Raw genomic sequence first — 16,212 nt, 5'->3', positions numbered from 1 at the left:
TTCTCTCTCCTGGGTAACTAACGGGTCCCACGTTTAAAAAAGTAATAAAATGTGTACTATTTTGTCCCACTTGCATAAAAGAGTAATAAAATGTGTACTACTTGGTCCCACTTGTAAAAATGAGTAATGGATAAATTATTTTTATTTAATGATATAAAGATAGTGAGACATATTTAAGTACTTTTCATTGAAGTCCTTAATAGTGTGTTACCATTGGAGTCATTAAGTCCTTAATAGGTACTTTTATTTAAAAAATCATAAATAAGTGATGTGTCACGTGGGGTCCATTTAAGAAGTCCTTGTTAGGGAACTACCATTGTGGATGCTGTGAATCACACCATCATTAACTACATTTTATTTTTTTTCAAGATTTTATGTGTCTTTGTGGAGTCAAGATCCTCTATAAATAGAATAAGAGTATTGCTGTTCACACATGTTAAAGGGCTGAAAAACACCAGTAAAATACCAAAATACCCCCTCTGCAGTTAACTGCCGAGGAAAAATAAATCTGGCTGCAGTTAACTACCGAGAAAAATAAAAACTCAATTATCATCATCATCTTCCTTGGTTTACTGGTATTTTGGTTCAATTCTTTCCCTTCACAATCCATTTGTTCCTTGTTCCTGCAACTAATTTTTGTTCCTCGTTGCATTAAAAAAAAACGAAAGTTAACAAATCTTTGATCTGTCGAATCCTCTGTCTTCAACGATGAAGACTGGCCGTTCCGATGACTTCCATTTGTGTCGGCGATTTGGAATTGGTCCAAGGAAGCGCAGGTGTCGGCGAACCATGAAATGTTCAAACTAAAATTGCGTATGTTTTTGGAATTACAAAATGAAACTGTGTCACCTTCAATTACAAACTTCCAGCACAAGATCAGACAAGGTAATGGTGATTTGAAGAGCCTGTTCGCGTTGTTGTTTTTAGCACAGGATAATGGCGGAAATAGATCGGAGGAGAAGAAAGTGAAATAGAAAAAAAAAATGAAAATTGACAAGTAAAACAAGGAAGGTGATGATGATGATAATTTGAGTTTTTAGTAGTTAACTACCGAGGTTTTCCTCGCTAGTTAACTGCAGTCGGGTTTATTTTTCCTAGACAGTTAACTGCAGAGGAATTTTGGTATTTTACTGGTGTTTTTTAGCCCTTTAACATGTGTGAACAGCAATACTCATAGAATAAATAGAGAAAGAATAAATGGAGAGAATTTTAACTGGATAAAGATGGAGCCATCATGTACAGTCATCTTTGTCTTTTGAAGCCTCTCTCACTTGAGACTTACGTAGGGGTGGCAAAAAAATCCGTGCCCGCGGGTATCCGCGGATAAAATCCGCCATGGGTACGGGGTGGGTAGCTAAATGGGTACCCGCGGGTATAATAAACGGGTATTTAACTACCCGTTACTTTATGGACACGGACACGGATATGATGATACCCGTGCCCGCGGGTATCCGTACCCGTTAATAAATTACGTAAATTACTAAAATATCCATGTATATATATATATATATGTTTTGGTATCATCGCCTTTCCGTTTTGGATCCAGGTACCTCTTCTACCTAACTCTAATTGAATGACAATTAGAGGCTAAACTGTTGTTATGACTTAGTTTTTAACTTAGTATTTATAAGTATTAAAACATTGTCATGATCATAATAACTTTTATTTTAAACATAAAAGAATTTTGGGACGGATCTGGTGATTCTTGTTTCAGACAAAAATCTCGTTTTTTCCCGGGGAGGGAGTGAGAGATATGTGATGTCTGTTTTAATGAGAATTTTTGTCAGATTACTGCGTTCGATGTCTCGTTGAGAGCTTTGCTCTTCTATCCCTGCGGGTTGATAGGTTTAGAGACTTTTATAAAAGTTTTTTAAGTTCAAACTATCTGGTATTATGATCATGAGAAAGTTAGGATACTTTGCTTTACTTTGTTATTTAACTATGTCATAACACTGTTCGCCCTTTGTTTTCTTCATGGAAGAACCAGATCAAAATGATCTTACCACCAATCAAGAATTGGTCGAATTCCCAAACAATTTGGAAAACTTAAACAAATGGGTAATACCCTCTGTACCTAAAAAAGAAATTTATAATTTTGGGATGTTTGACTTTAAGTCTAGAATGGCTGTTAAGACCATTGAACAAAATGTTAGAATCTCAAAAGATTCTCAAGATATATTTATGTTATGTAAAAAGGATTTAGAATCCTTTAAAGAGTATAAATATATACATGTTGGGTTAATACAAATTGCTATTAGACCTTTAACTCTGCTTGGCTTAAATACCAGTATAATGGCATACGTTAGAGATGGCAGATGCAATAATTTTAAAGAATCTTTAGCTGCTGTTATTGAGTCCAGTTTATGTCATGGACCAGTCTATTTTGATATAGCACCTAATTTAAGTTTATCTTTGTCTGATAAACATTTATTCGAAGCTTTACAAATGAATATTCATACTAATGGTTATGATTTTAAAGCTGGAAGTCAAATTATGACTGTTTGTTATAGGATATATTTTAAGGTGTTAAATACCCTTAATCCTAAAGCTAGACAAATAAGTCATCCTGGAACCACTACTTTGGTTAATACTAATTTATTGACCTCTAAGGTAGCTACCAATAGACTTATAAGATGGGACGAATTAGATTTCCCCGATAATTGGAATCTTCCTCATATCGTTAACCCGGAACCTATCATGAATAGAAATGTTGAACAAATTGTTCAGACTACTGATGGAGATGTTGAAATTCGTTTTAATCCTCAGAGAATTTGTAAAATACCAAGAAGTATATCTTCTAGATATTCTTCCAACAATTTTTATTCTGTTCCTAGTAATATTTCTAGGAAATCTTTTTCAGAAGCTTCCACATCTAGAACTAAAGATGAATCTGAAACTGTTGAAAACATAATTATGAGTGACAACAAAATTCCTTATGGAATTTATGAGACTAATATTAGTCAAAAGGAAGGTAAAACCTCCCCAACTGAATCAGATATGTAATGGATCTTACGCCTAATAGCTTGTGGAGAAAATTCATAAATGATGAATTTATGATGGAAAAATATTCCGATTTTAGAAAATGGTTTTTCAAAGAATTCCCAGATTGGGAAAGAAAGAAAATCAAGGAAGATTATTATGAACATCTTAGTATAACCCAAGAGTTCATTAGATTTGTTGAATGGTTTATAACCTATTTTCTTGATCAAAATGAAAAAGAAATTTTGACTCTAAAATCTAGGTCTTGGTATATTATTGGGCAAAATGAGCCTATTCAATCTCCTTTTCCTCCTGAAAAAAGTTTAACTTTGGGAACTGACGTTGAAGCTGTTGCGTATTCACACACTAACATAGGACCTAAAGTAGGTAATACCTTAAATAGCCTTAATGAGTTAAGCTCTATAATCAAAGCACAAAATTTTTCTAATGCTTATTTGACTCGAATAGGAGATCAACTTTTGTCTTTAGATAAAGATATCGCGTTTTTAAAATTTTTGGTTGAAAAGAATATTGACAATCAAAAGATTATAATGAATAATTTTGAGAAAAAGGATATTCCTTCAACTTCAAAAGGTTTTTATGACCAAATTAGCGAGACTCCTATAATTCAGCCTCCCACTAAAATTGAGAATTTCAAAATTGATGATAATTCGAATGAATTTATGAATACTTTGCAAGAAAAACTTAAGAAATTAAATCTTAATGTTATTTCTAAAGATGAAGATTCAGATAATGGATCAACAAATTCTAACAAGGATTTTGAAAATGTTGATGAACTTGCTACCATGTTCAATGATTTTAGTCTTAATGAGAAGGCTGATATTAATACCGTTTATACTAAACGCGGAGTTGATAAAATTTATTACGATAGACCTTCTCCTCAAGATTTACTTTTTGAAGAAAATGAGGATATTGTTCAAAACTCGTACTCGGGTAGATCCATTTATGAATGGAACATTGACGGTCTAAATGATAGACAAATTGTCACGGTTATTCAGAAAATGCTTATGTATTCCACTATTTGTAAACAGCAAGGAAATTCTGATAGAAACATTGCTAGTTTTATTACCGTCGGATTTGTCGGACAACTCAGAGGTTGGTGGGATTGGTATCTCACAGCTGCCCAAAGAGAAGAAATTCTTTCTCATAAAAAAACCATTAAAAATGAGGCCACAGGGTCTGAGGCTAAGACTAATGAAGAAGACGCAGTTTATACCCTAAGTCTTTCTATCATAAACAATTTTGTTGGTACTAGAATACCTGTCGGAGAGCGTATTTGCACTCTTTTACAAAATTTACGATGTCCCTCTTTGACACATTTTAGATGGTACAAAGATACCTTTTTATCAAGACTTTTCATGATAGAAGACCCTAATAGTAGTCATTGGAAAGCCAAATTTGTTGATGGCTTACCTCATCTTTTTGCCGAAAAAATTAGGCAATCTTTGAGAAATAGAAATGATGGGATAAATATTAATTACCCTGATCTTACGTATGGTCAAATTACGAATACTTGTATTCAAGAAGGCCTTTCTTTATGTAATGACATAAAATTAAAAAATCAGCTTAAAAAGCAGAAGTTAACAGAAAAACATCAATTAGGTGAATTCTGTGAGCAATTTGCTTTCGACTTAGGCAAACCTACAGTAGAAAGAAGGAATAAGAAGAAAATCAGTTCTTCTAATGATACTTCTCAAACTAAGAGAAAGAAACATCATAAGTCTTCTAATAAGAAGAAACATAGAGAAAATTTCTCTAAAAGAAAATCTAGGGAAAATTTTCCTAGTACTAAAAACAAAAGGAAAGCTGATAAGTTTTCTAAAAATATTACTTGCCATAAATGTGGTAAAACTGGTCATTATGCCACTCAATGCTGGACAAAAAAACAGCTTAATGACATAGAAGACGATAATCTTCGTTCTCAACTTGAGAAAGTTTTATTTAAATATTCTGATAATGAATCAGAAGATAATAATGAGGTTATAGATCAAATTGATGATTCTTCTAGTGATAATGAGTCTAAGGATAGCTCTGACTCTGATTGTCTTTGCAATGAAGAAATAGACTATTGGAAACAAATAGTCGAAATGAATGGATTAAATGTTCTAACTACAGAACATGATGAAGCTTTAAAAGCTATTGATAGTATTTCAGACAATAATCTGAAAAGAAAGATGTTGGAATTTCTTATTAAAGATGGTTCTAACAAGAATAAAGGTCCTCAAATTATTGAGACACCTTATAGAATTAGTGAAGTCTTATCTAGATTTCGTGAAACCAATATTAAAGAAACACCTGTTTCTACTGATGACTTAAGAAGAGAAATTAATCTTCTAAAAGGAGAAATATCTCAAATAAAGAAAGATAATAATATGTTATCTCAGCGAGTTTCTAAATTAGAAACTTTAAAGATTGAAGAAATCATTCAGGATATTCCCAAAATTGAAAATTCTAATTCTCCTACTTCCGAAGAAAAATCTGAAAATACTTTTTTAACTACTCTTCAAAGAGTTACTTCGCAAAAATGGTTTGTAAAAATCACTTTAGTCATTAATAAAGAATATATTCTTAAAAATGAAATAGCTTTGGTTGATAGTGGTGCAGATTTAAACTGCATACAGGAAGGAATCATTCCTACAAAATATTTTTCAAAAACTACTCAATCGCTAACCCAAGCTGGAGGAGATAAACTTCAAGTTAATTACAAACTTTCTAATGCTTATATTTGCAACCAAAATATTTGTCTTCCGACTAATTTTATTTTGGTAAAAAATTTAACTCATAGAGTTATTTTAGGAACTCCTTTTTTGCATAATATTATGCCTATCAAAAATATTGATCAAAAGGGAATTACTACTTTGATTGATAATCAAGAAATTATTTTTGAATTTATCACTAATCCTCATACTAGGATGCTTAATGAAGTTAAGGATATTCTTAACAAAAAAGAAAAACAAATATGTTTTCTTAAAGAAGAAATTAGTCTTCGTAATATTGATAGTCAACTTAAGAAAGTTGAGATACAAAGACAGATTAAGTCTTTAGAGCTTCAATTCAATAATGAAGTCTGTAACGATTTTCCTAATGCGTTTTGGGATAGAAAGAAACATATTGTTTCTCTACCCTATATTGATGACTTTAATGAAAGTCAAATTCCTACTAAGGCTAGACCTGCTCAAATGAATGAAGCGTATCATGAATTATGTAAAAAAGAGATTCAATCTCTTCTTGACAAAGGATTAATTAGAAAATCTAAGTCTCCTTGGAGTTGTACTGCGTTTTACGTTGATAACGCAGCTGAAAAGGAACGTGGTGTTCCTAGACTTGTTATTAATTATAAACCTCTTAATAAGGTTTTAAAATGGATTAGGTATCCTATTCCTAACAAGAAAGATTTGCTTGATAGACTAGCAACTGCTGCTATATTTTCAAAATTTGATATGAAATCTGGTTATTGGCAGATCCAAATTAAGGAATCTGACAGATATAAAACTGCTTTTACTGTTCCGTTTGGACAGTTTGAATGGCTTGTGATGGCTTTTGGATTAAAAAATGCGCCATCAGAATTTCAAAAAATTATGAATGATATTTTTGAGTTATACTCAGAATTTATTATTGTTTACATTGATGATGTTTTAGTCTTTTCAAAAACTATAGATCAGCATGTTAAACATTTAAAAATCTTCAAAGAAGTGGTCAAAAGAAGTGGGCTTGTTGTCTCTGCGCCCAAGATGAAATTATTCCAGACTAAAATTAGATTTCTGGGTCATACAATTGATAAGGGAACTATTATTCCTATTGACAGAAGTATTGAATTTGCTTCTAAATTTCCAGATATTATTTTGGATAAAACCCAATTACAAAGATTTTTAGGTAGTCTTAATTATGTGTCTGACTACTATGAGTATTTGTCTAAAGATACAGCTATTTTATACAATAGACTAAAATCCAAACCTAAGCCCTGGACGGATGAACATACTCATGCTGTTCGTAGGATTAAGAGTAAAGTCAAAAATTTGCCTTGCCTTTCTCTTGCCAATCCTAATTATTTCAAAATTGTTGAAACTGATGCTTCCAATTTGGGTTATGGGGGAATCCTTAAGCAAGTTAACCCTACTTCTAATAAAGAAGTATTAGTGAGATTTACTTCAGGAAAATGGAATCCTACCCAATCCAAGTATTCTACGGTTAAGAAAGAAATGCTTTCTATCATAAAATGTATCTCTAAATTTCAGAGTGATTTACTTAATCAAAAGTTTTTGCTTAGAATTGATTGTAGTTCGGCAAAACCTATTATTGAAAAAGATGTTAAAAATCTTGTAGCAAAGCAAATCTTTGCTAATTGGCAAGCTCAATTATCTGCCTTTGAATTTGATATTCAATATATTAAAGGAGAAAATAACTCTCTTGCTGACTTCTTAACTCGTGAATTTTTGCAGGGATATGACAACCCCGTATAGGGGGAGAGGAGGCCGTGGCCAATATGGTCGTGGCTATCAAGGGAGCAATAATATGTTGCCCCAAGCCCAAGCTGACCCTAATATTCCAGTTATTGGTAACTGGTCCTTGGTACAGTACAACAGAGGAAGACCTAATACTTCCAATATAAAGAAAGAAAAAGAAGAAGCATCTTCTTCGACGTCAGCCAAAAGTAAGAATATTTCTTACAAACAAATAACTCTGGAAGAATCTTCCCAAGAATATTTAGAAAACCCTATTGTTGAAACCATCATGTATATTGATGATGAAGATCTCTCACTAAATAATAGTGATGGTTGGTCCATTAAAGACAGATATTTGGATACTAGATGTTATCCAGGTATGGCTGGTAAATCTAGACCTCATCTTGAAATGCTTTTGATCGGATCAGGATCAGTTACCATTACTCATAATCACCATAATGGTAATACTAAAGACTTTATAAGTTTTTCTAAATGTCACATTAATAAGTTATTACTTCCTAAAGACTGGGGAATAAACCCCAATAATGAAAAGGCTATTATAGATAGTCAAAACAATCCTATTAATTTCAACTATTGGGACTATGTTAATGCTTTTACCCAAATGTTTTATTACCAGAATCCTAAGAACAAGCATTCTTGGTTTTTCTCTATTAATCCTGAAATTGTGGAAAAATCTATCCCCAATTGGTTTTTCTCTTGGTGGCAAAAATTTGGTCCATCTTTAGAAATCTTACCTGAAGAAATACAAAATTTGTATACTGCTTGGTGTAATACTAGCCCTTTAATTGAAAAGGTGGCATCTAGTAAACTTATTACAGGACAATGTCCTTGTTTGTTCTTTTGCAAGTTTCAAATCCCGTGGATTTGGAGATGGAATATTACTATCTCTAAAGACAGGTTTAATGTTCCAATTTTACAAAGAAATTTCTTTTATAAATTTTGGACTAATATGAGTTCGGACGACCTAAAAATTATGGTCGAAAAAATTAAGGCTTCCATCTCTATAGATAAAGCCAAGAGTATTAAAAATTCCAACACTCAAAACTTCTCTATGAATGAAGTAAAAACGTATTTTCAGAGGAAATACCCTCAAGAGACTAATGATCAAATTAAGGTCAGGGTTCTTGATTTCATGAAAGATCAGTTTTTCTGCTCTTTCCCAGAAGATAATATGTCAATCTCATCAAAAGGTTCTAAAGAAGTGGATGAAGATGAAGAAGTGTTGGCTGGTGAGTCCCAACCAGATCCCACCATGGAAGATATCTGGGATTCAATGATTGAAATTGTTGCCAGCAAAACAAAATAATTGCCTTCCGTAATTAGCTCAAGGAATCTTTCGGCGGACAAAATGTCCTCTTCAGCTTTTGCTTTAGTCGTTATCAACTTTAGCTTTAGCTTTTTCTTTTCCTTTTTTCTTTTGACAACTTTGTTAAAGCTGTTTGTTTTTTGTGTTTATTGTAAAAGTGACGATGGGGCCCAATGAGCACCCGACTTCTGCAATAATGTTGTTTTGTCGTTTGTAACCGGCCACCGATTGTTTTGGTCGCCTTTTACCGGTTCAAATAGTGAACCTTTTTTCCTTTATAAGGAACTCTTGTTGTTTGGTTGAAGCACGCTTTGCTTCCGCCTTGTATTCTCTTGTAACCTTTTCTCAGTTTATATAAAAACTTTGTGAAATTTCTAAGCAATCCAACTTTTCTGCAACAAGAGCAACCGTTTTGAACCGTTTTACCTCTTCTACCTAACTCTAATTGAATGACAATTAGAGGCTAAACTGTTGTTATGACTTAGTTTTTAACTTAGTATTTATAAGTATTAAAACATTGTCATGATCATAATAACTTTTATTTTAAACATAAAAGAATTTTGGGACGGATCTGGTGATTCTTGTTTCAGACAAAAATCTCGTTTTTTCCCGGGGAGGGAGTGAGAGATATGTGATGTCTGTTTTAATGAGAATTTTTGTCAGATTACTGCGTTCGATGTCTCGTTGAGAGCTTTGCTCTTCTATCCCTGCGGGTTGATAGGTTTAGAGACTTTTATAAAAGTTTTTTAAGTTCAAACTATCTGGTATTATGATCATGAGAAAGTTAGGATACTTTGCTTTACTTTGTTATTTAACTATGTCATAACACTGTTCGCCCTTTGTTTTCTTCATGGAAGAACCAGATCAAAATGATCTTACCACCAATCAAGAATTGGTCGAATTCCCAAACAATTTGGAAAACTTAAACAAATGGGTAATACCCTCTGTACCTAAAAAAGAAATTTATAATTTTGGGATGTTTGACTTTAAGTCTAGAATGGCTGTTAAGACCATTGAACAAAATGTTAGAATCTCAAAAGATTCTCAAGATATATTTATGTTATGTAAAAAGGATTTAGAATCCTTTAAAGAGTATAAATATATACATGTTGGGTTAATACAAATTGCTATTAGACCTTTAACTCTGCTTGGCTTAAATACCAGTATAATGGCATACGTTAGAGATGGCAGATGCAATAATTTTAAAGAATCTTTAGCTGCTGTTATTGAGTCCAGTTTATGTCATGGACCAGTCTATTTTGATATAGCACCTAATTTAAGTTTATCTTTGTCTGATAAACATTTATTCGAAGCTTTACAAATGAATATTCATACTAATGGTTATGATTTTAAAGCTGGAAGTCAAATTATGACTGTTTGTTATAGGATATATTTTAAGGTGTTAAATACCCTTAATCCTAAAGCTAGACAAATAAGTCATCCTGGAACCACTACTTTGGTTAATACTAATTTATTGACCTCTAAGGTAGCTACCAATAGACTTATAAGATGGGACGAATTAGATTTCCCCGATAATTGGAATCTTCCTCATATCGTTAACCCGGAACCTATCATGAATAGAAATGTTGAACAAATTGTTCAGACTACTGATGGAGATGTTGAAATTCGTTTTAATCCTCAGAGAATTTGTAAAATACCAAGAAGTATATCTTCTAGATATTCTTCCAACAATTTTTATTCTGTTCCTAGTAATATTTCTAGGAAATCTTTTTCAGAAGCTTCCACATCTAGAACTAAAGATGAATCTGAAACTGTTGAAAACATAATTATGAGTGACAACAAAATTCCTTATGGAATTTATGAGACTAATATTAGTCAAAAGGAAGGTAAAACCTCCCCAACTGAATCAGATATGTAATGGATCTTACGCCTAATAGCTTGTGGAGAAAATTCATAAATGATGAATTTATGATGGAAAAATATTCCGATTTTAGAAAATGGTTTTTCAAAGAATTCCCAAATTGGGAAAGAAAGAAAATCAAGGAAGATTATTATGAACATCTTAGTATAACCCAAGAGTTCATTAGATTTGTTGAATGGTTTATAACCTATTTTCTTGATCAAAATGAAAAAGAAATTTTGACTCTAAAATCTAGGTCTTGGTATATTATTGGGCAAAATGAGCCTATTCAATCTCCTTTTCCTCCTGAAAAAAGTTTAACTTTGGGAACTGACGTTGAAGCTGTTGCGTATTCACACACTAACATAGGACCTAAAGTAGGTAATACCTTAAATAGCCTTAATGAGTTAAGCTCTATAATCAAAGCACAAAATTTTTCTAATGCTTATTTGACTCGAATAGGAGATCAACTTTTGTCTTTAGATAAAGATATCGCGTTTTTAAAATTTTTGGTTGAAAAGAATATTGACAATCAAAAGATTATAATGAATAATTTTGAGAAAAAGGATATTCCTTCAACTTCAAAAGGTTTTTATGACCAAATTAGCGAGACTCCTATAATTCAGCCTCCCACTAAAATTGAGAATTTCAAAATTGATGATAATTCGAATGAATTTATGAATACTTTGCAAGAAAAACTTAAGAAATTAAATCTTAATGTTATTTCTAAAGATGAAGATTCAGATAATGGATCAACAAATTCTAACAAGGATTTTGAAAATGTTGATGAACTTGCTACCATGTTCAATGATTTTAGTCTTAATGAAAAGGCTGATATTAATACCGTTTATACTAAACGCGGAGTTGATAAAATTTATTACGATAGACCTTCTCCTCAAGATTTACTTTTTGAAGAAAATGAGGATATTGTTCAAAACTCGTACTCGGGTAGATCCATTTATGAATGGAACATTGACGGTCTAAATGATAGACAAATTGTCACGGTTATTCAGAAAATGCTTATGTATTCCACTATTTGTAAACAGCAAGGAAATTCTGATAGAAACATTGCTAGTTTTATTACCGTCGGATTTGTCGGACAACTCAGAGGTTGGTGGGATTGGTATCTCACAGCTGCCCAAAGAGAAGAAATTCTTTCTCATAAAAAAACCATTAAAAATGAGGCCACAGGGTCTGAGGCTAAGACTAATGAAGAAGACGCAGTTTATACCCTAAGTCTTTCTATCATAAACAATTTTGTTGGTACTAGAATACCTGTCGGAGAGCGTATTTGCACTCTTTTACAAAATTTACGATGTCCCTCTTTGACACATTTTAGATGGTACAAAGATACCTTTTTATCAAGACTTTTCATGATAGAAGACCCTAATAGTAGTCATTGGAAAGCCAAATTTGTTGATGGCTTACCTCATCTTTTTGCCGAAAAAATTAGGCAATCTTTGAGAAATAGAAATGATGGGATAAATATTAATTACCCTGATCTTACGTATGGTCAAATTACGAATACTTGTATTCAAGAAGGCCTTTCTTTATGTAATGACATAAAATTAAAAAATCAGCTTAAAAAGCAGAAGTTAACAGAAAAACATCAATTAGGTGAATTCTGTGAGCAATTTGCTTTCGACTTAGGCAAACCTACAGTAGAAAGAAGGAATAAGAAGAAAATCAGTTCTTCTAATGATACTTCTCAAACTAAGAGAAAGAAACATCATAAGTCTTCTAATAAGAAGAAACATAGAGAAAATTTCTCTAAAAGAAAATCTAGGGAAAATTTTCCTAGTACTAAAAACAAAAGGAAAGCTGATAAGTTTTCTAAAAATATTACTTGCCATAAATGTGGTAAAACTGGTCATTATGCCACTCAATGCTGGACAAAAAAACAGCTTAATGACATAGAAGACGATAATCTTCGTTCTCAACTTGAGAAAGTTTTATTTAAATATTCTGATAATGAATCAGAAGATAATAATGAGGTTATAGATCAAATTGATGATTCTTCTAGTGATAATGAGTCTAAGGATAGCTCTGACTCTGATTGTCTTTGCAATGAAGAAATAGACTATTGGAAACAAATAGTCGAAATGAATGGATTAAATGTTCTAACTACAGAACATGATGAAGCTTTAAAAGCTATTGATAGTATTTCAGACAATAATCTGAAAAGAAAGATGTTGGAATTTCTTATTAAAGATGGTTCTAACAAGAATAAAGGTCCTCAAATTATTGAGACACCTTATAGAATTAGTGAAGTCTTATCTAGATTTCGTGAAACCAATATTAAAGAAACACCTGTTTCTACTAATGACTTAAGAAGAGAAATTAATCTTCTAAAAGGAGAAATATCTCAAATAAAGAAAGATAATAATATGTTATCTCAGCGAGTTTCTAAATTAGAAACTTTAAAGATTGAAGAAATCATTCAGGATATTCCCAAAATTGAAAATTCTAATTCTCCTACTTCCGAAGAAAAATCTGAAAATACTTTTTTAACTACTCTTCAAAGAGTTACTTCGCAAAAATGGTTTGTAAAAATCACTTTAGTCATTAATAAAGAATATATTCTTAAAAATGAAATAGCTTTGGTTGATAGTGGTGCAGATTTAAACTGCATACAGGAAGGAATCATTCCTACAAAATATTTTTCAAAAACTACTCAATCGCTAACCCAAGCTGGAGGAGATAAACTTCAAGTTAATTACAAACTTTCTAATGCTTATATTTGCAACCAAAATATTTGTCTTCCGACTAATTTTATTTTGGTAAAAAATTTAACTCATAGAGTTATTTTAGGAACTCCTTTTTTGCATAATATTATGCCTATCAAAAATATTGATCAAAAGGGAATTACTACTTTGATTGATAATCAAGAAATTATTTTTGAATTTATCACTAATCCTCATACTAGGATGCTTAATGAAGTTAAGGATATTCTTAACAAAAAAGAAAAACAAATATGTTTTCTTAAAGAAGAAATTAGTCTTCGTAATATTGATAGTCAACTTAAGAAAGTTGAGATACAAAGACAGATTAAGTCTTTAGAGCTTCAATTCAATAATGAAGTCTGTAACGATTTTCCTAATGCGTTTTGGGATAGAAAGAAACATATTGTTTCTCTACCCTATATTGATGACTTTAATGAAAGTCAAATTCCTACTAAGGCTAGACCTGCTCAAATGAATGAAGCGTATCATGAATTATGTAAAAAAGAGATTCAATCTCTTCTTGACAAAGGATTAATTAGAAAATCTAAGTCTCCTTGGAGTTGTACTGCGTTTTACGTTGATAACGCAGCTGAAAAGGAACGTGGTGTTCCTAGACTTGTTATTAATTATAAACCTCTTAATAAGGTTTTAAAATGGATTAGGTATCCTATTCCTAACAAGAAAGATTTGCTTGATAGACTAGCAACTGCTGCTATATTTTCAAAATTTGATATGAAATCTGGTTATTGGCAGATCCAAATTAAGGAATCTGACAGATATAAAACTGCTTTTACTGTTCCGTTTGGACAGTTTGAATGGCTTGTGATGGCTTTTGGATTAAAAAATGCGCCATCAGAATTTCAAAAAATTATGAATGATATTTTTGAGTTATACTCAGAATTTATTATTGTTTACATTGATGATGTTTTAGTCTTTTCAAAAACTATAGATCAGCATGTTAAACATTTAAAAATCTTCAAAGAAGTGGTCAAAAGAAGTGGGCTTGTTGTCTCTGCGCCCAAGATGAAATTATTCCAGACTAAAATTAGATTTCTGGGTCATACAATTGATAAGGGAACTATTATTCCTATTGACAGAAGTATTGAATTTGCTTCTAAATTTCCAGATATTATTTTGGATAAAACCCAATTACAAAGATTTTTAGGTAGTCTTAATTATGTGTCTGACTACTATGAGTATTTGTCTAAAGATACAGCTATTTTATACAATAGACTAAAATCCAAACCTAAGCCCTGGACGGATGAACATACTCATGCTGTTCGTAGGATTAAGAGTAAAGTCAAAAATTTGCCTTGCCTTTCTCTTGCCAATCCTAATTATTTCAAAATTGTTGAAACTGATGCTTCCAATTTGGGTTATGGGGGAATCCTTAAGCAAGTTAACCCTACTTCTAATAAATAAGTATTAGTGAGATTTACTTCAGGAAAATGGAATCCTACCCAATCCAAGTATTCTACGGTTAAGAAAGAAATGCTTTCTATCATAAAATGTATCTCTAAATTTCAGAGTGATTTACTTAATCAAAAGTTTTTGCTTAGAATTGATTGTAGTTCGGCAAAACCTATTATTGAAAAAGATGTTAAAAATCTTGTAGCAAAGCAAATCTTTGCTAATTGGCAAGCTCAATTATCTGCCTTTGAATTTGATATTCAATATATTAAAGGAGAAAATAACTCTCTTGCTGACTTCTTAACTCGTGAATTTTTGCAGGGATATGACAACCCCGTATAGGGGGAGAGGAGGCCGTGGCCAATATGGTCGTGGCTATCAAGGGAGCAATAATATGTTGCCCCAAGCCCAAGCTGACCCTAATATTCCAGTTATTGGTAACTGGTCCTTGGTACAGTACAACAGAGGAAGACCTAATACTTCCAATATAAAGAAAGAAAAAGAAGAAGCATCTTCTTCGACGTCAGCCAAAAGTAAGAATATTTCTTACAAACAAATAACTCTGGAAGAATCTTCCCAAGAATATTTAGAAAACCCTATTGTTGAAACCATCATGTATATTGATGATGAAGATCTCTCACTAAATAATAGTGATGGTTGGTCCATTAAAGACAGATATTTGGATACTAGATGTTATCCAGGTATGGCTGGTAAATCTAGACCTCATCTTGAAATGCTTTTGATCGGATCAGGATCAGTTACCATTACTCATAATCACCATAATGGTAATACTAAAGACTTTATAAGTTTTTCTAAATGTCACATTAATAAGTTATTACTTCCTAAAGACTGGGGAATAAACCCCAATAATGAAAAGGCTATTATAGATAGTCAAAACAATCCTATTAATTTCAACTATTGGGACTATGTTAATGCTTTTACCCAAAGGTTTTATTACCAGAATCCTAAGAACAAGCATTCTTGGTTTTTCTCTATTAATCCTGAAATTGTGGAAAAATCTATCCCCAATTGGTTTTTCTCTTGGTGGCAAAAATTTGGTCCATCTTTAGAAATCTTACCTGAAGAAATACAAAATTTGTATACTGCTTGGTGTAATACTAGCCCTTTAATTGAAAAGGTGGCATCTAGTAAACTTATTACAGGACAATGTCCTTGTTTGTTCTTTTGCAAGTTTCAAATCCCGTGGATTTGGAGATGGAATATTACTATCTCTAAAGACAGGTTTAATGTTCCAATTTTACAAAGAAATTTCTTTTATAAATTTTGGACTAATATGAGTTCGGACGACCTAAAAATTATGGTCGAAAAAATTAAGGCTTCCATCTCTATAGATAAAGCCAAGAGTATTAAAAATTCCAACACTCAAAACTTCTCTATGAATGAAGTAAAAACGTATTTTCAGAGGAAATACCCTCAAGAGACTAATGA

Source organism: Medicago sativa, chromosome 1 (assembly GCF_051527215.1).
Source record: "Medicago sativa cultivar Bolivia chromosome 1, Bolivia_mono, whole genome shotgun sequence".
NCBI lineage: Eukaryota > Viridiplantae > Streptophyta > Magnoliopsida > Fabales > Fabaceae > Medicago > Medicago sativa.
Note: the sequence above shows the minus strand (reverse complement) of the source record.